The sequence below is a fragment of the Excalfactoria chinensis genome, chromosome 1 (assembly GCF_039878825.1).
Source record: "Excalfactoria chinensis isolate bCotChi1 chromosome 1, bCotChi1.hap2, whole genome shotgun sequence".
NCBI classification, from domain to species: domain Eukaryota; kingdom Metazoa; phylum Chordata; class Aves; order Galliformes; family Phasianidae; genus Excalfactoria; species Excalfactoria chinensis.
This window is the reverse complement of record NC_092825.1, coordinates 68,766,902-68,793,684: the sequence shown is the minus strand read 5'-3', so window position 1 is coordinate 68,793,684 and position 26,783 is coordinate 68,766,902. Positions and strand designations below refer to the sequence as shown.

The 26,783-nt window shown below is 40.0% G+C and overlaps 1 protein-coding gene across 2 annotated transcripts in view; it reads left to right on the top strand.

The window, feature by feature from the left end:
• Positions 1-26,783, top strand: part of DUSP16 (dual specificity phosphatase 16) — a 69,043-nt gene that overhangs the window by 10,351 nt on the left and 31,909 nt on the right. For both annotated transcript variants that reach the window (XM_072357337.1, XM_072357328.1), the window contains one exon: positions 21,142-21,219. The gene's annotated coding sequence lies outside the window, so the exon portion shown is untranslated. The remainder of the gene's footprint in view (positions 1-21,141; positions 21,220-26,783) is intronic.

The following is a 26,783-nucleotide window of genomic DNA, read 5'->3' as shown; positions in this document are numbered from 1 at the left end:
GAAGTAACGTATGATGTATGCAGACAGAGCTGTGACCCTTTTACTGAAAATGCTGCTGAGTTGCTCATCACTTCCGGAGCTGAAGTTTGAAGCAGTACACCGAGTTGTGAAATCTCTGTGGTGTCAGTATTTTTGTCACTGGAAATACTAGAGAAGGGAGATACGCATATGGAACAGGGGATAATGAAAAAGGAGAGATATCGATCATATATTGAAAAAGTGCACCACACGAGCTAATAAAGGAAAAAAAGGAATAAAGTGGAGGTAACAGAGATAAAAATCATTATTAAAAAAACCCCACATCTGCATTGTACATGATGATGAGCCTTTCAAGGCACAGGAAAAGCACTTCTAATATGACTACAGGATAAGATTGTTCCACTTTGACTTGTAGTACTGAGCTCTTTCTAGCACATAATGGAGAAATTATTTTGTTTTTGTGTGAGAAAGAACCATTTGATAGAAGATGAATGACAGGTTTTAGGAAGTATAGGGGAAAGTGTATCTTCCAGCTAGGTTGTGTAAATACTATTTGTTTGCCTAGAGAATATCTTCTAAAGATTTAAACAGTGATGAGTTGCGTGTTTTGCCTTCCTGCGTTTGTATTTTAGATTTATAAGTCATGTAACTGAAAATACATATTCAAATCTATGAATGCTGGTTTGTGATAAATATGTGGTAACTGCTGGGATGTAATATTGCATGGGTTTGTGTATTGTTGCTTTATCACTAGTCATTTGTAAATATTTAAGAATGAGTTGATTTCAAAATATTGTATCATAGGCCACATTTTCTTGATGGGAATTGGTAAGTTTTGAAGGCCTAGTCCTCAAATAGAATGCTCTTGAAAAGAAAGTCTTTCATTGTGACTAAGAGGGTGGGAAGGAGTGAGGAAAATTGTCTAAGCGTTTCTGTTGTGAAATGACTTTTCTTCGTGCTGCCAGTGAATTAATGTTGGATTTTGTTTTTCATTAGATGTGTATGTAGGCAGTAATTCTTGATAGAAAACAACCTTTTATTAAAACAGACAAAAAAAGTTGGAAAACATTGTATGCTTCTAAAATATATTGAGTTCAAGAAGCTGGTGTTCTCTAACTACGCTCTAGTTACAAATGTACAAGCTTCTTCAGGTTCCTTAGGTTTGTCTTCTAGCACTTTTGGGTTCTGTTACCTGCTCCCATTGGTGTGAAAGCTGCACAAGCAGCGGGTGTCCTGGGGTGCCTTTGTCTGAATGCACAAAGAGAAGAAACAGTAGTGGAAAGGGTGTTGTCAAAGTATCCTGCTGTGCAGGTAGAAAAGGTTACCAAGTTGAGCTGCTTGTCATAACCCCTCAGCCACTAGTTGCAGCTCTGAGACTGTTGGCTAGCATAGTTCTTGTGGCTGTTCATACTTTTCTTGAGGCCAGGTCAGAGGATGAACTTGTGAGAAGTCTATTTTGCTTTAATAACTAAACTTCTGTTTTTGCTTGAAGCAACCCACAAATTTGCTGTGCAGTCATTGCCTCTAGATGGTCCTTCACACCTATGGTAGACTTAAAATTATCTGCCTTTTGAATGCAGTGAGAAGTTTTAGAAACAAAATACTACAGTGCAGTTTTTCCCATTGCATCTCATGGCAATCTGGAGAGAACTGTGGAAACTCAAAGAAATTCCTTCCCAAGCTTCTTTTTCTGCTGGGACAGCAATATGTTAGTGACATGGATTTCCCTCTGCAGCTAAGACTGGAACCATTGGTTCAAGCTAAAATCCTAATAGCATATGTTCTTTTGAAACTGCATGCAGATGGGCTTGGCTTGGCTGCTGGGAGCTCTATGCAATCTCTTGTTGACTGTAAGCTGGACAGTTTGGAAGTGAGTTCTAGGAGAGTGGTCGTTCTTTAGAAGTGGCGGACACATGTATGTACATGTGTGTATGCTTGCTTTACATAAAAACTCAAACATGTATATGCATATAACTGTACAAATTGTGTCTATATAAACATGCACAAAGATATATGTATACATACACACTGTCCAGATCAGCTTATGTTTTATAAACCTTTCAGTGATTTCTTGATATTTTATATAAAGAGAAAAGCAATGAATTAGCTACTGAAGAGAAGCAGTCTTGCAGACACATCTTCCATGGCTATGTCATTGTATAACAAATCTAGAAGATCCAGATGCATGGTCTTCATGTAGTGTGGAGTATGTAACTTTAGTGGTTGTAGCTATATGAAATTGGCAGATAAATTTTGCATGTTACGTAGCTTTTAGTGCATTTAATTGAACAGGCTTTTCATTTCTGATCATTACCTGGTCTTCATGAGGAAATTGGTGTGGAAGACTAAGACCCTTCTACTGAAAACTTGAAAGCATTTCTTTGATACCATACTTACTTGCTAAAATGAAAAAAAAAAAAAAGCTGGCTAGTAATGCTTATTTATTTTCTACCTGTCTTATTTCTCTTCCTTTCTTCCCTCATTTTAGTAATTTAAATAGTACCAGTGTTTTCAGAGTTGTCACATGGACCTCTCATTTTCCTCACTTGTTGTTTTCTTCCATCATCTCTGCCAGCTGCTTGGGAAGAGGTGTTGATTACACCTGGAACTCATTTTAGTGTTTCCATTCCTCTTCAGGTGGTGTTTCCTACTTTTTAAAGATAATACTGTTGTTTTGTTGTTGTTTTTTTTTTTTAGTATACTTTGTTTCAGCCTGTGTGTGTTTGTCTTTGAGTGCTCTTTTCATTTACTTTGAGTATAGTGGTAACAGAATCATCTCTGTGAGGTTGTGTCAAAATTGACGAGATTCTGCGGGCCAGAGCTCCTCTTGATGTATGGCTGCTTGCATTGCTATATTGCAAGGGTAGGCACGTGCTGTCTCTAACCTTGTTCATGGTAATGTTTTGTCAGCCAAGGACTTCAGTCATTAAGAGAAGAGACTTTAAAAAAAATTAAAAAAAAAGGATATATTTTTCAGGCCATGCAGACTTGAGTTTTATTGATAAACAGCAGATTCACATGGGTTTGTACAAATAAACCAACTATAGTAGCCTTCTGCTGTCGCATCCATGCAGCCAGGTCGAAAGCTCTAGAATTAATATAAAAAGTGCTTCATTTCCAATAACTTCATCCAGTATCATTGTTATCAACATAGACTTCAGTTTACCCCTTTTTTCCTCGTCTTTACTACTGCTCTTAATTTCTTCTGTCTTTTCAGTGGTCAGAAATGGGTACGTGTAGGTGTATAGTTGTAGTATGTTTTTCCTGTAATTCCAAGTCTTTGGAATTTTTTGCTATAGACAGCTACAAAATAGGCTTTCTAGTAAGTCTGCATAAGGTTCCTTTAAACAGTTGAGCTGGTGCGCTCCAAGATACATGGGTAAATTTAATGGTGGTTTCAGGTGAGGTGGAGAAAGGTGATTGATTGTGTGTCTTCCTCCATTTCTTACTCTAAGCTGATTTATGCCTATCTTGAGGTTATCCGTGTATTCTGTGTGGCTGCTTTATAATCAGTTTTCCTAATATTGAACATCACTGACTTTATTACTATGGTTAGTATTTATTAAAGGAGAAATTAAATATGTTTCTACAAACATTTCATACCTATTCTGGTATAGTTCACTCGAATGAGGATGATATATTTCTGTTATCTGCTCAGCCGTTATTCTTTAATTTCCTCATAAATCTTAGGGACATGGTGACTTACTGCTAATTAATCATTTTTATCTTCTCTTCATTAGACATGTCAGCTGTGGCAGTAGATAATCTTAGTCTATCTTGAACTTATCTTTTGCCAGCATCCTGCGTGGGAAGGACTCTTGCAAAGAAATCTATTTTTGCCTTTTCATCTATTATTATCGTCCAGTGTTAGTATTGAATTTAATTGCACCCTTACATTTTCTGTGCCAGCTCTTAAGATTTTTATTATTATTTTGATACGTTTTCCAATCTGATATTCTTTGTTTTCTTAAGGATTTTTTATTTTTAAAAATCTGTTGGCACTTTTTCTATTTTCTGTTTCTTTTTTTTTCTGGGATATGCTTATTTGGCCTGTATAACGTCATAAAAATATTACCATTTAGGCATAATGACTCTTTTCTTCCCTGGCTTCCTGTGCCCTTTCCTTGTGAAGTGGTAGGTATAACTTCAGTAACTTTGGACTCAGCTGGGAGCTAAACATGCAGCTTCTAATTTCCTCTCTTTTCTTGAATTGAGGATCTCGTGTGCTGACAGTGTGTTAATCCCCATTTCTGATTTAACAACATGGTACTTGTTTTGACAGGTTTTTTTACATGAGTGTGGTGAACTCAGCTACATTACGGCCACTATTGTCTAGCAATGAACTAACACAAATGACAAGGTGGCTTTCTGACTTAGTACTACGATCGTTGGAGGATGACTAGAGGGAAAGCTTGGTTTCTTATTTCCAGATGAAGAAAAAACAAGGAATCCAAAATGTCCCTTGTTACATCCTGCCATAGTTCGAAGAGTAAATTAAAATGTAGAATCCTTCGGTCAAATCAGATCCCTCTTGCATTTGGTGTGGTATTTCCCTTACTTCCATCTTTAAGCAGCATTAACTGGACTCTTCCCCCTTTTTCACATTAACTCTGTGATCCCTGTTTGGTTTCTGAGATTTTCCTGGATTAAAAATACCATATTCTTAGTGACATCTTCCTTCTTTCTTTTGTTTTTCTCCTTCCAGCAGCCACGTACAGGCTTCTTGAGGCTTCTTAGATTTTATTTTCCTTTAGGAAAAGATTTCTTGTTCTCATACAGAGTGTTTCACCTGACCTCAAACATTTTGTAATGTCCGTGCCGTTTTGCCATCTGGAGGAGTCAAATAGTAATAGTGTCCTCTCCACTTCTGTGTCAGCTGTCTTCCTTTCATATGGGGAGCGTAAGTCTCTGAAATTCCTTCCTGACAGGTTTCCATTTTGAAAATACACTGTCTGGAATGAGGTGGCGTCTGCCAGCATAAAATTGGTTTGAAACACTAAGCACAGGGAACTTGTTATCAAAATAACTTGTTTCTTCTTCCTTTTTTTTTTTTTTTTTTTTTTTTTTCTCTCCCTTTCTTTTTGCTAACGTCACTGTTATGCAATGAAGTGATTGAGGAGTGTTACTCCATAAGCAGAAAAAAAAGGCATCAAAGACTACATCTTTCCTCTACAAAAATCAGTGCTGTCCTGAGACTCAGTTACTCAAAAAACAAGTTGTAATGAAAATATACTAAAATCCTAGGCTTTAGCTTGGTTGTATTGAATACTTGGTAGAACTCCAAAGTGGTAAATAACTCAGTTATTTTTTTATGGAGTACTAATCTTGTTTGCTTTGGCATCTAAAACTGAAGTCGCAGCTTATTTTTCCTAAATATATACTTTCTTTTAGAGTATCCCTTCTATGCAGTAATGGAGATATATATAACAGAGTCCAGGAGGCCAGTCACAGAGCAAGGATTCTGCTGTGTTTGGTGGTCCCAGAGGCAGGAAGGAGTGATATTAACTTCTGCTTGATGTAACAAGAACCAATCAGTCATACCAGTGACGCCGCAGTCTGGATGGATATTATGGCAAAGTAGTAGATTTGGAGCAATATTTTGAAGGACTGTGAGTTAAGTGAGCCCTCGTGTAGTCTTGTACAGCCCAAGAAGAAAATAAAGAGGTGTTCATCTGGGCAAAGGGAGTGGTTTGGAGAATTACATCTGCTGGGCTGTTCTGAGTAGGTGTGAACAGCATGGTGAAGGCCAAAGGAAACTCCGCTGTGCTATGAGCAAAGAGATCACATGTCTAGGTGAGCAGTTTTCATCCATTTACATTGTGTAAATTCTCTTAATACTGATCAGAAAAAGACTGAGCAGGAGGCAAACTCTAGCTTTGATACCAGAGCGCAAGGAATTGAAAAGTCCGAGGAGTCACAAAGATGGGAAGGGGGGATGCAAAAAGGGCAGCTTCCCAACTGTAGCAGATTTTTTAGCTCCTTAAGAGAGTGTACTTGGAACGATTTAAATGTGTGGTGACTTCATTTGTAGGTGAAGCCGTAAGCTAGAGACATGCTGTTCTATACTGGCTATCTTGTTTTCTTTCGGATGCCTTTTTTTTTTTTTTTTTTTAATACATTGTGCAGTGATTGAAGTCCACAAGAAAGTGCAGTAACACTGTATGTTCTCTGTCTCTTCTTTCGCTTCTGTTAGCAGCAAGAATTTATTTTTGTTAATAGCTGCCAGTGAGTGGCATGCACAGGATAACTTCTTCAAAGTAAGTCTTAAACAAACAAACAAAACCACCTTTCTTCTGTAACTTCTGGTGTTAATTCCTGTCTTTCTTCTTTTTCCTTTGAGACTGTTACAAGTAGTGTCCATTTCCTTAATGTGAGATTAGGTTTGCTGAGGAGGTTTTAACAGATCTAAATTTTGAGTTAGTCATTTAACATGAGATGAGGTGTCAAAGTAATGGACTAGCAAGTGGTGGCTCCTGGCATTCCATAGTCCATGTAAACTTATTTCTCCTTCAGGATGGTAAATTCCTTTCACTACTGTTATCGGTGCGTTCTTTATGAACTTGCTGAAATAGTGCACACGTGTTAAGCAGCAGCTTGCTTTCAGACCTTTAAAGGTGTTATTTTGGAAAACAGAATTGACAAGTTTTCTGATTTATTCTTCGGATCTGATATTATCTTTAAAAGGCCTGTCAGTTGCTAGTATGTAATGATGGGTTTTAACTGAGATATTTGTATAGGATATAATAAATTCATTTATCTCTCAGTGTGGCCATCAGCCACAAAGAGTTGAACTATGTACATAGTTTGATAGAGGATTAAGTTCCTCGCCTCTGGATTCATAAATAAATAAAACCAAAATTGCGATGGTAGTGCAAATAAGGCAGCAGAATTACCAGACCTCCCAGTAGGCTTTAACTTCTTTATGGCTTAGCTGAAACTTAAGAAACACAAAAGATGGCTCAGAATCGCTCTTTTCCACCGTAATTGTTCAGCTTTTGGGTGTTCTTCCTTACCGTGTGACAGTTTGAAGGTGTCTGTTTATGTAAGTATGATGGAATTGTTACCTCTAGGGTCATTGCATGCATGGTGCTCTCTTTGTAAAGTTCTCACTGCTTCTGCCATGGTGATGCTATGCACAGTCCCTGCTTGAGGCAGCAGCAGCCTGCAGCTGGATTTTGCAAGTTTTTCTGCCGGAAGTTATAATGATCTAATATGATAATCTCATTGTTGAATTCAGACATGGAACTTGCTTTTAAGGGAAGCTTTCTCATGGATAAATCTGAATGTGTTTAAATGTCTGAACAGAAGAAGGGGTGGGAGGGAATGTGGTGGTAATTGGCCTGTAGCCTTGCGTGATAGAAAGCAGCCTGTGGCAGACACTATGAATATTTGATTGCAGGTTAAAAACATTAGTAGAAGGTACATATAGTGAGATTTTTAGCTAGCCTGTTGATCTTATATTCCCCACCCCTTTTAAAAAATAGTATTAATTTCTAATTTATCTTACCTTCAAAATATAAATGTACTAAGATTCTTACTTGGACTGTCGATGGTGGCTTGTCCAGAGGCACTGCTTGAAGTGTCATAGTTATTGCCTACAGCAGCACGTACAAAATGCACGGAATAAGAGGATGTTTTGCATGCCTCTCTATCTTTGAGTGGGGATGGCACAAGTGTTTTTTTCAGATTTTCTTCTGGGATCTCACAAGCTTTGCCTGTTCACTCCTTTTGGAATAATGCTTCAAACACCTTTAACTAGCTTGTGCAGGAGAGTATTGTGCTTTCCTGTGATTACAAGCTCAAGTGCTGATAGTAGTGATGTTGTCCTTTCTGTCGGTAGAAAGGGAAGTGGCAGTTCCAGGGTAGATCTCTTATCTCCTGTTCTTTTCCTAGTTCCAATCGACTTGAAGCAGGGAAACCACAGCTCCAAAGCTCTCACAAAGCTTCTTAAGAATACTTTCATTAATTGTAATTGTCTGTGTAGTATAGTTTGATAGCATTAACGAAACATGGAGAGCACTTCCTACTGTGAACTTTAATGACAAAATTCTTCGGATTTGGCATTGTCTATTAGCTGTAAACTTCTGTAGTACAAATAGTGATGAACTGGTACTGGTAAACGGATATTTGTGCCAAGGAATCACAGCCAAGCTCTTACCTTCTTGCGTAAGATTTTCTTAAATGGTAGTGCAAAGCGGATGGGACCTTGGTTAAATAATTACCTCTGTTTGAGTGAGTGCTGCCCCTAGGAACATGGCTATGTAACCTATGGCATGTAGTGTAGGAGCAAGGAAGCTGTACATGAAGATCGCACAAGCAGTCTTCACGCTAGAGCTTTCTCATTCCAGAGCACTCTACTCTATGAACTCTTACTAGACAGAGTTCTTAACCTGAGATTTTATCTTAAACACACAAACAGCTGAGGGTCAGAGTGCTCTTTGAGCTGTGCCACAGGGTTTTAGATCATCAGAAGCAGGCAGCAGACTCAGGCTATTTGTACCAACAGAGCAGTGATTCTCTGTGTGGACAAGTCTCCTTTTTACAGAATTACAGAAACACAGGGGTTGGAGAAGTCCTGCGCAGATCACCTTGCCTGTCAGTGTCTGACCTTGTGGCATGGGCCACACTAAGTGAAGTGAAGAGAAATTGTCTTGTGCTGCGTATAAAATACATACTATAGTGTGCCCCCGGTGGCGCACGGTGTTAGAACCACCGCTTGCAACACTGGAGGGCCCGGGTTCAAATCCCCCATGGCACAAAGTGGTACAAATGCTGCTCTGCTACACTAGAGGGCTACACTCGATGATCTCTAAGGTCCCTTCCAACTCGCACGATACTATGATACTATGATATGATATGATTGCAGCTTGTTGCATTCAATTTGAAATCATGCAAGTAATGTATTTGTCAACTGAAAATAGAGTTGCAAATGTATTGAAAAAATATTTTTTTTCCAGTAATCTTGAAATCTGTTTTCAAATTCCTATATCAGAGTTGCCGTAATGTTTCATTCAAAATGCTGTTATGATTTGAAACAGAACACAGAATCACAGAATTGTAGGGGTTGGAAGGGACCTCTAGAGATCATCAAGTCCAACCCCCCTGCCAAAGCAGGCTCCCTACACCAGAGCAGAGACAAAGTTGATTTTTTTCACCTTGAAAATGTGTGTTTAACTCATTCAAATGAGTGGTCAAATCATAAAATCTTCTTAGCATTTTATGCCAACTTAGCCATCTTCCTTCAGAAAAGTAAAAGATGTACTCAAAGTCAGCATCCATACTTTTAAGGAACTCCTGGAACTGGCAATGATTCAATCCCTTGGACTTCATGAAATTCACAGCTTTTATTATGATTTGTGTGACATTATCCATTATTTAAGCTTTTGTGCACAGATTTTCTTGATGTATGATTCTGCAGTGTTTCATCAAATGCAAGTTGCTGGGGCAATTACGTAGTCTTCTATTAACTTTCTAAGTCCCTCTTTTTAACAATGCTGGGGTGCCATTAGTTGCTATACCAGATTTGTTGACAAAGGTTGAAGAAGCTGCTCTGAGGTAGTTTTTACTGCTTCATACAAATAGAAAGATCTTTCAATGGCACTAAATAAGCCTCTTCTTCAGTGGCATTATGTTTGTTACCAATATCTCTAATAGAAATGGCAAGCTGAGCCATATCTTTAGCATCAGTACTTTCATGTGTCATGCAAACATAAAATTTGAAATTAGCAGCTTTACTCAGCTTTACTCTCAAAATTTCCTTTGATAGATTTTCCTAGTTTTGTTGTTTTTTTTTTTGTTTTGTTTAATTTGCCTGGCTATAATTTGATGACACAAACTGATTTAAAGAAAAAAAAAATAATAATCCTTTTTCCTGGACAAATTATACCTGACATACATTTTCACAGAATCACCAAGGTTGGAAAAGACCTACACGGTCATCCAGTCCAACCATCCACCCATCACCAATAGTTCTCACTAAAACATGTCCCTCAACTCAACATCCAAATATTCCTTCAACACCTCCAGTTAACTCCATCCAGTGACTCCATCCTGGTTTTAGCTCTACTATGTGTGTGTGGTGCGCCTGAGAGACAGAGTTAACAGAGCACTGTGCTCTCCCCTTGTCACCTTTAAGCTCAGACAGTGCCAGTTGCACACCAGTGTTTCATTGTTGCTGAGAGATGGGTGTGTGTGCTTGGGGCTGGACTGGGCTACTTGGGAGAGCAGAGTCACTGCCATGATGGTGTGGGGCAGGGGTGGCTGCAGGACAGGCTTGGCTGGATCACGTGTGGCTAGTCTAGTCCAACTCCCTGCTAAAGCAGGTTCCCTACAGTAGGTTGCACAGGAAAGTGTCCAGGAGGGTTTTGAAGGTCTCTAGAGAAGGAGAGTCCATTACCAGACTACATAGCTTGTTCCAGTGCTTTGTCACCTTTGTAGTAAAGCGTTTTTCTTGTGTTCATATGGAATTCCTGTGTTCCAGTTTATTCCCCTTATTCCTGTGGTTGGACATCACTGAAGAGAGACTGGCCTCCCACTTAGCACCCACCCTTTAGATACATATAGGCATTGATAAGATCCCTTGTCAGTCTTCTGCAGGCTGAATAGACCCAGGTCTCTCATCATTTCCTCATAAGGGAGATACACCAGGCCCCTAATCAACTTTCTTGTGCTCTGCTAGACTGTATCCAATAGTCTTTTGTCTTTCTTGAATTGGGGATTACCAGAATTGAACCAAGTACTACAGATGTGGCCACACCAGGGCAGAGTAGAGAAGGGAGAATCAACTCTCTTGACCTTCTGTCTATGCTCTTTTCTGTTATTCCCCAGAGTACCATTGGCCTTCTTGACCACAAGGGCACATTGCTGGCTTGTGGTCAACCTGTTGTCTACTGGGAAACTCAGGTCCTTCTCCACAGTGCTCTTTTTTATCATCCCCTAACCTGTACGGATGTTTGCAGTTATTCTTACTCAGGTAGGCAGGTGCCTTGTTGAACCTCTTCAGGTTCCTCTCTATCCAGCTGCCCAGCCTGTCCAGATCTCAATTGCAACACAGCCATTTGGTGTGTTAGCCACTTCTCCCAGTTTCCTGTCATTAGTGAACTTACTGAGGATGCACTCTATTCCTTTATCCAGGTAACTGATGAAGTTGTTAAACAAGACTGGACGCAGTATTGACCTTTGGGTAACACCACTAGCCTCCAGCCTCCAACTAGACCTTGTGCTACTGATCACAATCTTTTGAGGCTCTGCAAGTCATCCAGTTCTCATTCCACCTCACTGTCCACTCATATATCCCGTACTTCCTAAAGCTTACCTGCAAGGGCATTATGGAAGACAATGTCAAAGGCCTTGCTGAAGTCTTGGTAGACAGCATCCTCTGCTCCCTGCTCATTCACCCAGCCATTCCTGACATCATATGAGGCTACCAGATTGGTAAAGCATGAATTCCCTTTGGTAAATCCATGTTGACTACTCCTGATAACCTTCTTTTCTTCCAGTCTCTTGCAAATGGCATCCAGAATAAGATGTTCTGTCACCTTTCCAGGGACAGGGGTGAGGATGACTGGCCTGTAGTTTCTCAGGTCCTTTTCCTTGCCCTTTTGAAGATTTGAGTAACGTTGGCTTTCCTCCAGTCCAGAGTCACCTCTCCCATTCTCCATGATCTTTCACAGATGATAAAGAGTGTTTGGGCAATCATTTCTGCTAGCTCCCTCAGTAGCTGTCAGGGCCCATGGATTTGTGTGCACTGAGATGATCTCTGACCAGATTCCCCTCAACCAAGGGGAAGTCTTTCTTTCCCCAGGCGCTCTCTCTTACCTCCAGGGTGTGGGATTCTTGAGTTACAGTATTAGCAGTAAGCAAAGGGGAACCTTTGAGAGGGACCTGGGGATGTTGGTCAGTGCTCATCTGAACATGAGCCAATAGTGTGCTCAGGTGGGCAAGAAAGCCAATGGCATCCTGGCCTGTATTAGAAACAGTGTGACCAGCAGGAGCAGAGAGGTAATCATCCCCTGTACTCAGCACTGGTGAGGCTGCGTCTTGAGTATTGAGTTCAGTTCTGTGCTCCTTACTACAAGAAAGACATCAAGGCCCTGGAGCAGTCTTATGAGGAGCGGCTCAGGGAGCTGGGATTGTTTAGCCTGGATAAGAGGAGGCTCAGGGGAGACCTCATTGCACTCTATGACTTTCTGATGGGAGGTTGTTTTGAGGAGGGGCTTGGCCTCTTCTGCCAGGCAACAAACAGGACCCAAGGAAATGGCTGCAAGTTGTATCAGAAGGGGTTTGCATTAGATATAAGAAAGAACTTTTTCTCTCAGAGAGTGATCAAGCGCTGGAATGGCTGCCCAGGGAGGTGGTGGAGTCGCCATCCCTGGCAGTGTTCAAGAGGCAACTGGATGAGAAGCTATGAGATACGGATTAGTGGCTTGTGGTAGCAGTGGTAATGGCGGACGGTTGGACTAGATGATCTTGTAGTTCCTTTCCAACCTTGTGATTCTATGATTCAAAGAAGAAATTCAGTATCTCTTCATTATCAGGGCAGGCAATTCATTCAGAGGGCTCATGTTTTCCCCTAAGTCTTCCTTTTGCTACTGATGTACCTTAAGAAGCCCTTCTCATTGTCCTTGACCTCCCTTGCAAAGTCCAAGGAGGCATTAGCCCTCCTCATTGTATACCTGCATGCCCTGATAATGTTTTTCTATTTCTCCCAAGTAAGTACTTGGCATGTTTAAAGCCAAAGCTTTATCAAGACCTGAGGGCATCTGTGAGCTTTCTGGATTAATATCTGGGGATCACATTCATCTTTTGGGAGCACTAGTGTTCACCTCTTCCCCTTCAGTGTACTTCTCACTCAAATCTGTGTATAGGCTACCCCTGCCATCTGCAACAACTGTTGTGTACTGATGGTAAGATTATTCTCCATTTCTTATTCCTGTTCTGCATGTTTGAGAAGAAACAATAATACAAGCTTAGGAGATCATCTGCTTTCTCTGATCTGGTACTGAGATTACATATGGCAGCAATTCCAAAACAAATCATTCTGGATGTGGCAGTGCAGCTTAAGATTCTCATCCTAGTCCATCTTCCCTAAGTGTGGAATGAGAAGTGGCTAACCAAAGCTAGGAAAGTCTATAGCTTTGCTGTGTACAAAGACAAACCCTCCTTTTTATCAAGGGTAGCTTGAACAGCACTGAGTTGTTGGTTTGGTTCAGAACTAGCTTGTGAGTCTTGGATTTAGGTAAGTCTGCTCTGTATGACAGATTGAATGTCCCCACACTGAAGTATGCTCAGTGCATGTGGAACATTTAGCTGCCAAATGTATTTAAAAAAAAAAAAAAAAAAAAGTAATAAAAGATACCTGCATCTTCTTGCTGTCTGACTAAAATTCAAGTGTATGGCCATAGGCATCCCAAAAGGCATAAACCTCTGGTGGCAGGTGTTCTATTTTCCAAACTTATATGTTCTTTTCAGAAAGGTCTTTTGTAGTTATGCTTTCAGCAAAGTGCCAAAAACCTGAACAGTGTTTTAGACCTGGATGAGCGTTGTATTAAGTACAGGAAAAGTAAGCACTGCATTTTCTTTTAGATCTCTGTCATGTTTTTTCTTTCTTCTGCCTGTTCCGTCTCAGTCTAAGATTAAATAAGATTCATACATTCTTTAAAAATACTTGGATTTTTGCTTGAGTTTTCCCACCTTCCAGGCTTTGGGTGATTTGGTTTCGTAAGTGCATACCTGAGGGTTTATTGCTCTGAGACATAGATTGTGGCTGCAGAGGAAGAAGCATAAAGAGGAGGCAAGAGTACTGCTATTTTCCCTCTTTCCTGGGGAGAGTGAGAATGCTCTGTAGCTGCACATTTTGACCTATGCTATAATCCTGTCAGGGATTAATTTTTTTCTGGAAGGGATTTCTCACTTATGTCTGCATATGAAAAACACTTCTGGCATTCATTCATAGGAAAAACTACATCATTGTAGGTGGCGGGGTTTCTTGCCAACATTTATTCACAATCAAAATAGAATGGGAAAAAAAAAAAGCAACAAATTAAAAATGGACAACACATAAACTGTACATATTGCTGTCATATCCATATAGAAGTAATTGTGTCTAATCTTGCCTGTAATCTTTGTCATTGATATCTTTACATTAAATCATAGAACTGGAGGATAAAAAAAATGGTGTTGTGTTAAAAGAGTAAAGCTATTGCCTTCTCTTAGCACTGTGGAATGAGACCTCTAGTTCTTAATTTTTACTATAATGCAATGCATTTTATTTGTAGCTGGCAATGGTCAAATCTTTTTGGCAACCCTAAAACAATGTTTTTAAGGAAACTGTCATTTTTTATATGACCTCTTCTGTGTGTTGGGAGGAAGAGCGATTATTTGGTTTGTTTTTCAGAATGGGAACTTTTAACAAACAGAAGCTATGAGTTGTTTTTGCTGTTTTTATGGAGAGGGATTTTTTTGTTTGGTTTAAGCTGGTCAGTTTTGAGGAAGATGAGCAGTACTTTAGGATGGTAAACCCTACTTGGACCTTAAAACAGTAGTTGTGAATATAAAGGTAAACGCAGGTCAATTTTTTGTAGGTAATAGACTTTGATAACTCAGAGAAAGGTTTGCTTAGGAAGACTGTAGTAACATAGTTAGCCCTTGTACAGTAGAGGGGCAGGTAACTTTCCAAATAACAAAGGATTAGTAGGAATCGAGATGTGGCAAATATATACTACAAATCTAGTAATTCTGTGATGAACGCATGATTTTCTTGCTTTGGTGTTTTGTCTTCTATTGCATATCTTCAGTGTTGTGACTTCAACCAGACTGTTTCCATGAGGAATATGATTCATTGGGTAGTTTATGACATACCTCACAATGTACTTTGAACTTGTTGTTTTCCTGTTTGGGAAGAGGGACAAGCTGGATGTGGAGATGTTTTGGCAGTCTTGGCTTCTGTTCCTGTGTTACAGTTTGGTTCACAGATTTCATATCTGTGTGTGAAAGAAAGGGCCTGTGCTTTCTAGATGTTATTTCCTTCCTCTTCTTTCTTTATATTAGCTAGTCATGTAAAAGATGTTCCCTCTCCATGTGAGACCTGTCTCTCCTGTGTCCTTGGGCAGTTGCAGATGCAACAGTGATAGTGGGAATTGATTGGATGCAACTCTTGCGATCCTAGTCCGGGCATTTTCTTTCATAGAATAGCTGAAGTTTAATGTGCTGGAAATGTCTGTGAGATAACACACCTTTTCCTGACACAGAATAGGATGTTTTCCTAAACATGTTGAAGAAATTCATGTGATAGTGTTGTTCCATAAAAGCCTGTGTAGTATAGGTTTGAACATGCTGGTGTAATGATTTACTTACTTGGTTCTGTTTTGCTTTTAAATTTCTGTACTAGATGGGAAATGCAGCATAATGAAGAAGAGTATGTGAATCCAGACTAATACTGCATCTGTTGCAGTGTAGCCCCAAGAGGAGTGCAACCTTTTACTTCTGCTTCGGCTATAAACGTAGCAAGGGAGAGTTTCTTTGCTATAGCAGTGGGAAGGAAGCAGATTTACTGTAGTAAGGATGTATGTAATGTTATGTACACATGGTCAGTGATGGCTATAAACAAGAGCTAAACTGTGAGAATTACAGCGAGCTGATAATGAGCTTGCAGATAGCCATTTTTCAAATGATTTTAATTGATTTGTTAATTCAGTCTGATGTCATTTATGATGGCCTTCGCCTAGTTCCACTTGAGGATTTTCTGTGTCCCCTTGTTAGAGGGCAGCTATGCAAAATGTTGAAGGAGACTGTCTGAGAGAGTGGAGGGAGTGGTAGGGTGAACCTGAGAGTGGGTCTCCTCCTGGCAGGTGAGAAGTCTTCTACAGTGTCTGCAAGTCTGTCCACCCATGATGTGTGCTTGCTTGGCCGCATTGCTTGCTGGGGCTTTCGCTTGTGCATGGGGTAAGAGTGAGAGGGACAGCTACTTTTAAAACTTTATCTCTTCCAGCTTAATTTAGTCATTCAAGTAAAGCAAGTATTGATGCTAGTTCAGGCAGCTGCTTGGCTCGGGCTTTGTTAAAAATGCTTGCAAAAGCTTATAGCTGAGTGATAGGCTTGTTTTAAGTTTTGTAGTTTTACAAACTTAAAATACCTTTATGCCTCTTAAGCTGTCATCTTTGGTGACGTTCTTAAAAACCCTGTGACGAGCTTTCTGTCAGAAATAATACTGAAAATACATCTTACTCTTAACACCTGAAGTTGTGTAGACAGATCAGTTTCTGTATGTGTGTGTGCTTTCTTGGAAGGGGATGACTGCATAGGAAGCATTTCTGTAGTAACTGCTGATTCAGTGGGGTGCATCCTCAGAAGTTAATTGAATTTGAGTACAATAACCTTTAGGATGTCTTTAGATTAAGTAAGAATGGGGAAAGATGGGTTGAACTAGTTTAAAGCAGCAGTTTTGCAGACCTCTTAATGTGCGGTTCTGGTTTGGATGTTGTCTAATAAAAGTGAAGTCTAGAATGATTAACTGGATGTGGATACACTTTCTTAAACCTTGGTAAAGTTTTTTGTTCATTTGTTTTGTTTTAAAGAAAAAGCAAAAATAAAACCAACCTCCCGCAGAAAGCAAAACTGCAGTATTTAATGGAAACCCAGTATTATTCACTTGAAACTTGAGTGGCATGCCTGAGTCAGTGAAGTATGAGCTAAGAATCTGGCAGAAGCCTTTAGCACAAAGGAAGGCTGAAAGTCTCTCAGGAAACCTTTACACTGCTAAATGTGGCACGTTTGAACATGAGACTGACATCATTGTGAGTTCACAGTAGTGAAAGAACAAAGTATCAGCCACAAATTAGACTGACCTAATTTGTAAGTGACTTCTAAAATTTAATAACACAGTATGTTGCTTGTGCAAGTTGTTTATTTCTAGCTCAGTCCCTTGCTACTTAATTTAAACTACAAGTTAGCCCTCTAAAATGTCAAAGGAGTTGTTCAGGAAGGTGTTTGTGTTTGAGGGGTTCTCCAAACTTCCTTCCTTGGCTCTTTTTCCACCCTGACCTCAGTTTTCAAATAAAGGAAGTGATTAGGGACCAATCATCATATACCTCTGTCCTTTAGGATCAGCCAAGCAAGGCTGCTGCAGGACAATTCTTGATGAAGACCTAAATCAGATGATAACAACAGAGTTTATTTGCCTTGTTTAGTATTGAAAGCATTTGCAATTTTCGATTTTAAAATCCTAGTCCCTCTTAATTCTGATTTTTAATTCACATTTTGTCAGAAGTTCACAAAGGGGATTAATGTGTTTGATGGTGGTATCACTTCTTTCCTTCTTCTTAAAAGGTGTAGTATTTATAAAGGTGAAAGGAGTGCAGCTCAGCAATGTAAGTCACTTTTTGCTTTCTCCTTGCACTGTAAAGATCAGTATGGCTTCCTTTTTCAGTCATGCAGTTACTGTGCAAGAACTGTGGCCTTGGCACTGCTGCAGGCCCTGTTACAGCATGACTCAAATTCACAAAAATGCTTAGGATCCCTTGGGAATGAACTACCAGAAGGCATGATGTGCGAGATGACCCAGTGAACTGCCATCAGTTATGCTTTTGCTCTTGAGCTGGGCTGCTTCATCCCATGTTAGGTTGCCAGTGTTGCTATCAGAATTACACTGTGGCAATCAGCTTGGTTCCCCATCCATGTCTAGTTTGTTTTCTGGACCTCACCCACAGTTCTGTGTTACTCCTTGTCTGGCTTCACCCTTTCCTGCTCTACACAGCCTGTGTGCACTGAGAAGGCCTCATTGCTGCCAAGGACTCGTGGCTGGAAACTGTTCTGCCATGCTCGCTGTGCATCCTATGCCACATACCTCTGGGGTCCCTCTTGGGGAGAAACCTGGTTAAGCTGCTCTTCTTTACTGCATGGGGCTGAGCTCACATATTCATTTAGATGTTTTGTGGGGCCCAGCATCCTTCCAGTGGCTTCCCATTGTGAGCCACGAGCATGTGACTGCTGTGGTACATCTCGAAGGGTTCTTTTCTGTGTTTTTATCGCTATATAGAAAGCATTGTGTAAAATATTAAGTTGAGCTTGCAGTGGTTTTTGGCATGAATTTGAGAATAGTTTTAACACTGACTAGGTAAGCTTTGTAAACTGGTAGATGCTTCTTTACACTGATGACAGGACATGCAGGCATTTTCAGGCACAAGGAGGAAGAAACAAAGTATTAATGTTGACAGTTAAAAAAATAAATAAATAAAAAAATTCCTTCCAAACTTTCTCATGCCCCGATGTGAAGGGGTTGAATGCGCATGTTGCCTTCCGGGAGAACTGGTGTCATTTCCTCAAATGGGTGAAAGGCCATTGCGTTTTAACCCATGGCTTACCACAAAAGCAGTTTACATGGCTCTTGTCTTTACAAGAGGTTGACTCACTGTGAGCTTCAGTCATTTGGTTTTAAGGAAGCTTCATTAAAAAGTCTGTTGTAAGAAACTTGCCCCTGCCTTGCCCAGAAGCTATTCTGATTTGTTTCTCTAACAAAATGCAATCATTGTCCTCTGCCTGTAATTTGTCCTGGTGCATGTATGGAGGCTTCAGATCTATCTTCACTTTTTGTTGCAGAGTGACCACTTAGCAGATCAGAACTGGGATTTTTATTTTTGGTTCCTTTATTTACGGGTCTACCTTAGTTAATCGCCTCTGTTGGAACATCTCCCCTTTAATGCCTCTGCTAGATAAAAAGCATTAAACTTAAAGGCTAACCATTACGTGAAGGCTCAGAGGTCCTATCTTATCTTCCCTTACAGAAAGCTTTTTAAGGAAATAGCAAGAACTTTTAGAACTGCTAGGCTTGATGTTTATTTAGCACTACTCTTCAGGGCACTCATTCAAACATTTTCCTTAGTAAAGTACAACATCAGTGCTTATGTTGGTTTGTGTAGGTGCATGGGATGCTGTCAGTGATTCAGGGCATGCAGGTGGTGTAGGAGATGGAAACCTTGTTGTTATGAAAGTGGCTGCTATAAACAAAGAGTAAGAAAACAGTGAAGGTTCAAAAAGCAGTTTAACTCTTTAAGGGGTTGAGTCTGTATCTTTGAATTGCCTGCTAAAATCCAGCTGCTGTCAGAGACCAGCAGGTGTGGAAATTGCCAGCTGCCACAGCTAAATGATGGATCCTGTGCGCAGGAGCCAGGTAGAGCTCATGGTGTGATTTGTAAGAATAGGTGACTGTCTTCCCAGCTTGAGTACAATTTGTAAACTTTTGCTCACATAGCTTTCAGTTGGACCTGTTCAGGCTATACAGAATAAAGCAGCTGAGTTTTAAAGCTTGCTAGCACTTGCTGAACAAACTAACAGGTTTTATGCTAGATGCTTCAGGGAAGGAGAGGTACTGAGGTCTTTAGAAGGATGCTGTGGTGCTCGACTGCTCAGTCTTGACTGTTGGCTGTTTTTTGGAGAGCCACAGCTCTAGCTGTGGGAAGAACACTCCTTATGACTAAACTGGTTGGGTTTGTTCAGCTGCAGCTTAGGGAAGGCCCTAAGCAAGAAAGGAAAAAAAGCCTTACACTTCTAATTCTGGAAAAGAAAGAAAGGTATTTAAATAAGACCTGGAGGACCATACTTGTCAGAATTAAGTCAAAAGGCAGGTAATTCACCCTAAGTTAAAGGATGTAGATTTCTTTTCCTAAAGTCAGCAGAAAAAAATCCTCATCTCTAAATGATGAAAGACTTCTTTTTAAACTCTCCTAAACACAAATAGCTAAACTTTTCCCTTTAAACTTGGGTGGTTCATTCATATTTCATTCAATTGTAATACAGCAACCTTTCTTTCCCTCCCCCCTCTTACCACCAAGGCTAAGAAGGAGGAGGGGAGATATAAAATGTTTCCGAAAATTACAGGAAATGTCTGTTCCTTTAGCAGCATTGCCAGGGAATTTCCAAATATACTTAATGCTTATGGCTGAACTTGCAGCAGCTCAGTCTTCAATCATGAGTGGATAGTGTTCTAAAAATATGACACCTCATTCCAGTAAAATACATTGAAATGAAAGTGTATACTTTGTTCTCATCTGCTCGTCATAATTAATTCTTCCGTGTGGTGAAATGAGGGACTTGAGGGCTGCTTTAAATTCCTGATTCTTTCTATTCAATAAAGAGGGGAAAAGTATTCTATTATTGCTAGAGGTGGTAGTTAGCGAGCAGGTCCCTCTCATGGTGTGTATCCCATTGAGCCAGAGGTTGGGCAGCAAGCTTCAGTCACCTGCCTAGAGGGCCCTGGCTCAGTGTTCTGCTGTTTGCCTTGGCAAGGTTTTCAGAGCAGGTACCTCTCTGCAAGGTGCTTCTTGTAGCTTCTTTCCCTGCAAGGTTATGCTGGTTTAGAATCTGTTCACCAGCTTTTATAACACGCTTTGCCCTGTGCAGCAGTGGCTCTGCACAGTTGTGATATCATTTGCTATGTGCTTAGAAGCCACTCCTGGGTTTCATAATATGGCAGTGCTTGGCAATAGTTTATTAGTGTGGTTCATATTGCAGTGATTAAACAAGGTTGTCATCTCTTGGTAGTAATTATTTAAGTCTTGCTTAGCTGGCCAGGAAACAGTTTGGAATTGGCACTAATGTGTTTATTTTTACTTCCTCATGTGAAGTTTGTTCATGTAGGAACAGCAAGTGCTTTTCATGGAATTTGTCTGACTATCACAACATGAAACAATTGGTGACATCAGTGTTACCATATTCCAGTGCTGGCTTTTTAGTGTGTGGGGAGTTGGTGTTAACTAATAGAGATGTTCTGTTTTATTAGACTTTGTTCATTCAAAATACAGCTATAATGGGACTGACAGCAATCTCCACTGTTGCATACTGAGCAAGATTCTGTGAATTTGCTTGAATGCAAATTCATCACCTATGAAGGCTAGTTACAAATTAGTTATCTAGCAGAGAGATGTCACTTTTTTTTTCTAAGGCTACTGTGAATTGTTTTTCTGTTTGTTTTTTTGTTTTTAACTACTTTTAAGAGTCTCCACTTTTTAATGCTTGTAGAGATGCTTGCTGTCCCTTTTAAATTAGTGCTAGCAGTTAAGAGATCTCACCTAGGTTTTTGAGTTGAGGGGATTTCTACAGCAAATGACTACACAAAGTATGATTTCCATTTTTGGACTTGTAATAAGGATCCTTTTCTTCCTGTTTTAGGTGTTTCCTTCAGCTGGCCTTTGTATGCAGACCACTCTTTGTCCTCTTCAGCCCATTCAGAATTTGACTCAAGAGTAGGTGAGTAATTACTTTTGACATGAGATGGTAATGAATTACAGACTGCAATGAAAGCATTCCAGAATTGTAGTTGATCTGACTAAGATGCCATATGAGAGAATAATCTTATAAAATCAATTGAAAGTTTTCCTGGTTGTCTAGTGTCCCAGATGACAGGAAACGAAAAGTGTTGCACGTTATAGCATTTCTTTGAAGTGAATTAGCTAAGCTTTTCTTCTAGATATCACACAACTACATGATGTCAATCTGAAGTGGAAAAAGTATTTTGTAATAGAGCTTCATGCTTGTATGGGTGGAGAAGAGTCCCTGCACACAGTGTTTGAGCTGTTGAACAGAATGATGTAACGTATCAACAGCATGTCCTGACACTTCTCATGATTCCCATATTCTGTCAGTCAGGCTTTCTTGCTATAACATGAGATAAATGTTTATTATTCCACAGTGAATGTCAAACTGGTTGGCTTCTTTGGTAAGTGCAGATGATGATAATCTGGCTCATTGTTTTGAGTTGGTGATGACGTATGAATAATCTGTGCCAGAGCATTGCACTTATTTGTGGAATATGTTGAGTAGGTCACCAACATGTGGTGGTGTTCTGTCTTTTTTTCCTTTCTTTTCAGAAGAACTGATTAACTTATTTCTATCACAAGTATAAAAAGCAATAGCTCACTGTTATCTACATGGAAATTCTATTTATCTTGCTTAAGCTAGTTCTCTGAGAGCGCTGTCTCTGAAAATGTCATGAAGCAATAGATGTAGAACGAAAGAACTTAAAAATCTAAACTGGAGGTGTATTTATGTGCCTTACTCTTGGGAAACTGATTTCCTTTCTGTCTCCATCTCTTGGTGTCTCAGTTTTTGACCTTTGGAATGTATGAGCATGTTTGGTGAATTCATGGGAAGTATTTCCATCCCTTACTTCTACTAGCAGTCTTATTTCCATTATGCTCCATAAGCACTTTCTGTTTCAAGCATGATCTTTCCCTGTCCTTGATGGTCACTCAGTCTCTAGAAGCTTAAGTAACAAGCATCTTTTATTTCCGTTTTTCTGAGGCTGGTAAGGGAGTGCTGAGGCATTGCTGAGATGTTGAGAGAAAAATGTCTTGTGAGTAGGAATTAACCCCTGTGACCCCTAGACTGGGAATTCCAGTCTGATGCAGGTTGTGTGGGCCTATTTGCTCAGTATCGTATGCAGTGAATGGTGTTGCTTGTAGGGGCACCAGCTATTGAACCACTGGTACCTCTCTGCTCAGTAAAACTGAAACCTGGTATTCCTTAGGGAACAGCTGATGTGCGCACAGTGGCATGCATACTGCAGTTTAGAAACTCATATCTGTGTCCTGATTCAGCTTTTGGTTTTCTTTTTGTGTTGGTGTCTGTTTTGAGAAATATGAAAATTAATCTGATTATAGGAAATAATATTGTAGAGATATTTGTAAAGATATTGGGCGAGCATGGAGCTGTCTCTTGCTTTAGAGTGAGCTAAAGGTTTCATTTCCTTATTTAAAAGAGGTAAGAAACAGTGCTGTATACCTCAGTCCATCTGAATGAGGAAGAAGCCATGCAGTATCGCTGATGCGTATATGGGTGACTTCATTCAGTATTCTCATAGCTGGGCTACGTTTCACTTTTTTCTCAAAGCTGATTTCAGTGTAGAACATCCTGTGACCAAGTTGGTTTTCTAGTTTGAGGATCAGCCACATAATGGCCAGGGCACTATATTGCATAATCCAGTGAAATCATGGTGACCGTACATACCATTGCAATCTAAATCACAAGTAGAGCACAGAAAGAAAACAGTTGAGAAATTGAATTTGACCTTTTTACAAACAGTGATTGAAATGAAGCAGATATTTCAACACCTCTTAACAGCTGGATGATAAAAGCACTTGCCAGGAAAGGGAGGAGATCTCTAGTGTTTACCTAAAACAGGAGACTGCCAGTTTCTCTTGTTTAGATAGGTCCCAAAGAGGAGTCCAAAAGTCTGATAGTCCCAGAAATTGAGAGAGCAAAAACCTATAACTGAAATACTGTTTTGACAGGATCAGCTCCATTGAGCAGGAGAGGAAAAACATTTTTATCAGCCACAGTAATTTGAGATGCCATTACTGTTAAGTTTATTACTTTCAAGCCATGGGCAGAGAAGCTTTCCACTGTGTTAATACACTGCTAAATGTTAAAGTAATAGTGTTATTCAAGAAGACTTTTAACTGATAGTCCACTTTCATTAAGAAAGGTGTTCTTTCACCTAGTAACCATATTATGATAAAGTGATAGAGGTGTAGGTCAGGAGGGACCGTAATGATCATCTAGTTCTAACCTTCCTGCCATGGGCAGGATTTCCACCCAGGAAATCCACTCAGGTTGCCCAAGGCCTTATCCAACCTGGCCTTGAACAGCTCCAGAGATGGGGCATCCACATCTTCTCTGGGCATTCTGTTTCAGGGTCTCATCACCCTGCTGAGGAAAATTTCCTCTTAACATCTAACCTAAACCTCTCCTGTTTTACTTTAAAACCATTGCCCCTTGTCATATTACTATCGTCAAAAGTTGGTCTCCTTCCTGTTATGCTCCCTTTAAGTACTGGAGGGACATAGTGAGATCTTGGGGGAACCTTCTCCAGGCTGAACAAGGCCAGCTCCCTCAACTTTTCTTTGTAGAAGAGGTGCTCCAGTCCTCTGATTATCTTTGTCACCCTACTCTGGACATGCTCCAGCAGCTCTACATAATTCTAGTTCTGGGAGCCCCAGACTTGGATGCAGTAATGCAGGTGGGGCAGAGCAGAGGTGTACATTCACCTCCCTTGCCCTTCTGGCCACCCCTCTTCTGATGCAGCCCAGGATGCAGTTCTCCTTTCAAGCTCAGATTGTACACTATTGACTTGCATCAGACTTGCGTCATCCATCAGAATACACAAGTCCTTCTTGGCAGGGCTGCTCTTAATGAGTTCTACCAGTGTATATACTTAACATGGGATTGCCCTAACTCAAATGCAGTATCTTGCCCTTGGCCTTGTTGAACCCCCTTAGGTTCACATGGGCCCACTTCTCCAGCCTGTCCATGTCCCTCTGGATAGATTCCCTTCCTTCTGTTGTATCAATTGCACCATTCAGCTTAGTGTCATCAGCAAATCTGAGGGTGCAGCTGAGGGTGTACTCGGTCACTGTCTGTGATATAAATGTTGAAGAGAAGAGCACCCATCCCAGGGCACACCCCCTGGGTGCCACTCATCACTGGCCTCCATCTGGACTTGAGTTCTTTTGAGGGATTTCTGAAACAAACTGAAATTATCATCTGAGAGGGAAGGGTGTGACAGCTAGCAAAAAGTGCTTAGGAGATAAAGAATATACCCAAGCTGAAAGTTGCAAATTACAGATTACATATTTCTAATAGCCTCCATTTTGATATTCTGTGGTATCTAGAGCCTCAGCTACTTTATTTTCCTTTTGTCACTTTAAGTCAGCATTTTACCCATCAAAACAAACTGTCTAGTTCATGAACAAACTGTCTAGCTCACAGAAGAGCTACAGCCAATTCCCACTATAGCCAGTGGAAAAGTTTTCATTAATTTCAGTGGGTTTAGTATCTGGCAGCTTCTGATGCAATAAACATCTCCCCCAGGGTAAAAAAAATAAGAGAGATTCACAACTCATGACAGGACACGTTAAGAGAAACAAAAAAATGCAGAATGTTTTTTCTTTCCTTAAAATAAAAATTCAACTATGAAGCTTCTTTTTTTTTCCCTCTGCATAATAGCACAGTCTTTTGATACCTTTCAGCCTGTTTACAGAGAGCCTGAGGCTAGTAAATAATGGCTGCTCTTTGAGGAGAAGCACGCTTTCCAATCAAGTTGTAAAGATAGGGGGTATTAATAGGCTTAATTAAGGCTTGGGATAGTAAATTTTCCAATATATTTTGTAGGTGAAAGCAATATACTTTCCCTTGCTATGTGCTCCCATTTACTGGAACAAGCTTAAAATCATTAGTGATACTATATAGTAGTAGTCATAGCATTTAGATTATCACATTCTGTCAACCTCATGGTTGTGTATGTGAAACCTCATGTTTTTCTTATATGGGTACATAAAACTCTGTGCTTGTTGCAACATGGAATTAAGTTTGTTGTAATTTTCCTGTTCAAAATTTGTTTATTGTGAAAGGTGGAGTATTTTACTTTTTATAAACTTAATTCATTTGGGAATTCATACATGTAGGTTTATATATAATCTCTGAAAGATAAAATGTCTTCTGATTTTAAGTTTCTACCTGCTAAACACAATTGTCTTTTGCCATAACAGGACTTCTAGTAAAAATTGAAATGAAAGAAATCATTTTGAAGTGAAATGATAAGCCAGAAGTACAAATAAAGTGCAAAAGTTTTCAACTGAGCCTGTTACCGTGAGAATGTAAGATTCTGCATATATAAAATTTGTTTTAAAAAAATCTTCATTATGTACTTGGATGTGCGTTAGGAATCCAGGAAAATGTCACTTCCTGATGTGCTACAGTTTGCAAATGTGTCACTGCCTGAAGAGGGTCAGTGAATCAGATTTTTATCTTTGTGATTCAACTTCGTTGAGTTACTTTGCTTTGTTCCAGCCAGCAGAAGGCACAGATAGAAAGACTGCTTGGGTCTCAGGCTGGATAGCATGGGCTGCTTTTGACATACGAGTTGCTGGAGTATCTACTTTCTTGTGCAAGAGGTGTTGCATAGCTTTGCTGACCTAAAATCACTTCCTAACAGGGGAATGTTACGGTGTGAAACACACAAAGTTGAGAAAACGTAGTTTCTTGGCTTTAGCCGGTTCTGGCTTGAGCCCAGATTCCAAACCAAGCTGCCATACTAATGAGGTGAAGAGTTCTTACTAGGCTAGTACTTTGGTGTAAAGGCTCCAACATGCGAGTACCACCACCTCAGCTGAAAAAGCCAGCACACCTGTCTGTCTCCTTTTGTTGGAGCTGAGGCAGCTGAATGTGAGGCTTGTGCTCTGGAGCTGCAGTTTGTAGCTTTATATAGATGGCCATATGTAAACATGCATAATTGCACTGAGAAACCAAGCGCTGTTGAACTGGGAGGAAAGCTGGGTGACATCTGCTTTCTATAGGTTCTATAGTTTCAGCACAAAACACACTGAACTGGAAGGTAAGCCACTGTGATGGCTGTTCCTTGGGTGTATATCTACAGAGACCTTTCCCATCTAAGTATATCTTGGGAGACTGTACAGCAGAAGTCTACTACTATTAGATGATGAAATGACTCAGGTAGTCTATTTACTGCTGTTCAGCTGATGCCATTTTGGTTGAAGTGGTCAGGATCTAATTTCACAAAACTATAGTTTGCTTCAGTTATTATTGGTATGTGTGAAAAATGCACTTCACGTAATGATCCCATGGGCTCCATAAGAGCCAGAGACAGTCTTCAGTACCATACCTTGCAGCAGTGTGTTTAAAAGGCCTCTGTTTCAAGTTTGGAGATTAATTCAAATAAAGTACGTGTGTCCTGAGGTAGCGTCTTACTTTTCTGGTTTCTCTTCAACTATGTTCTCAGAAGAGAAATGTGGATG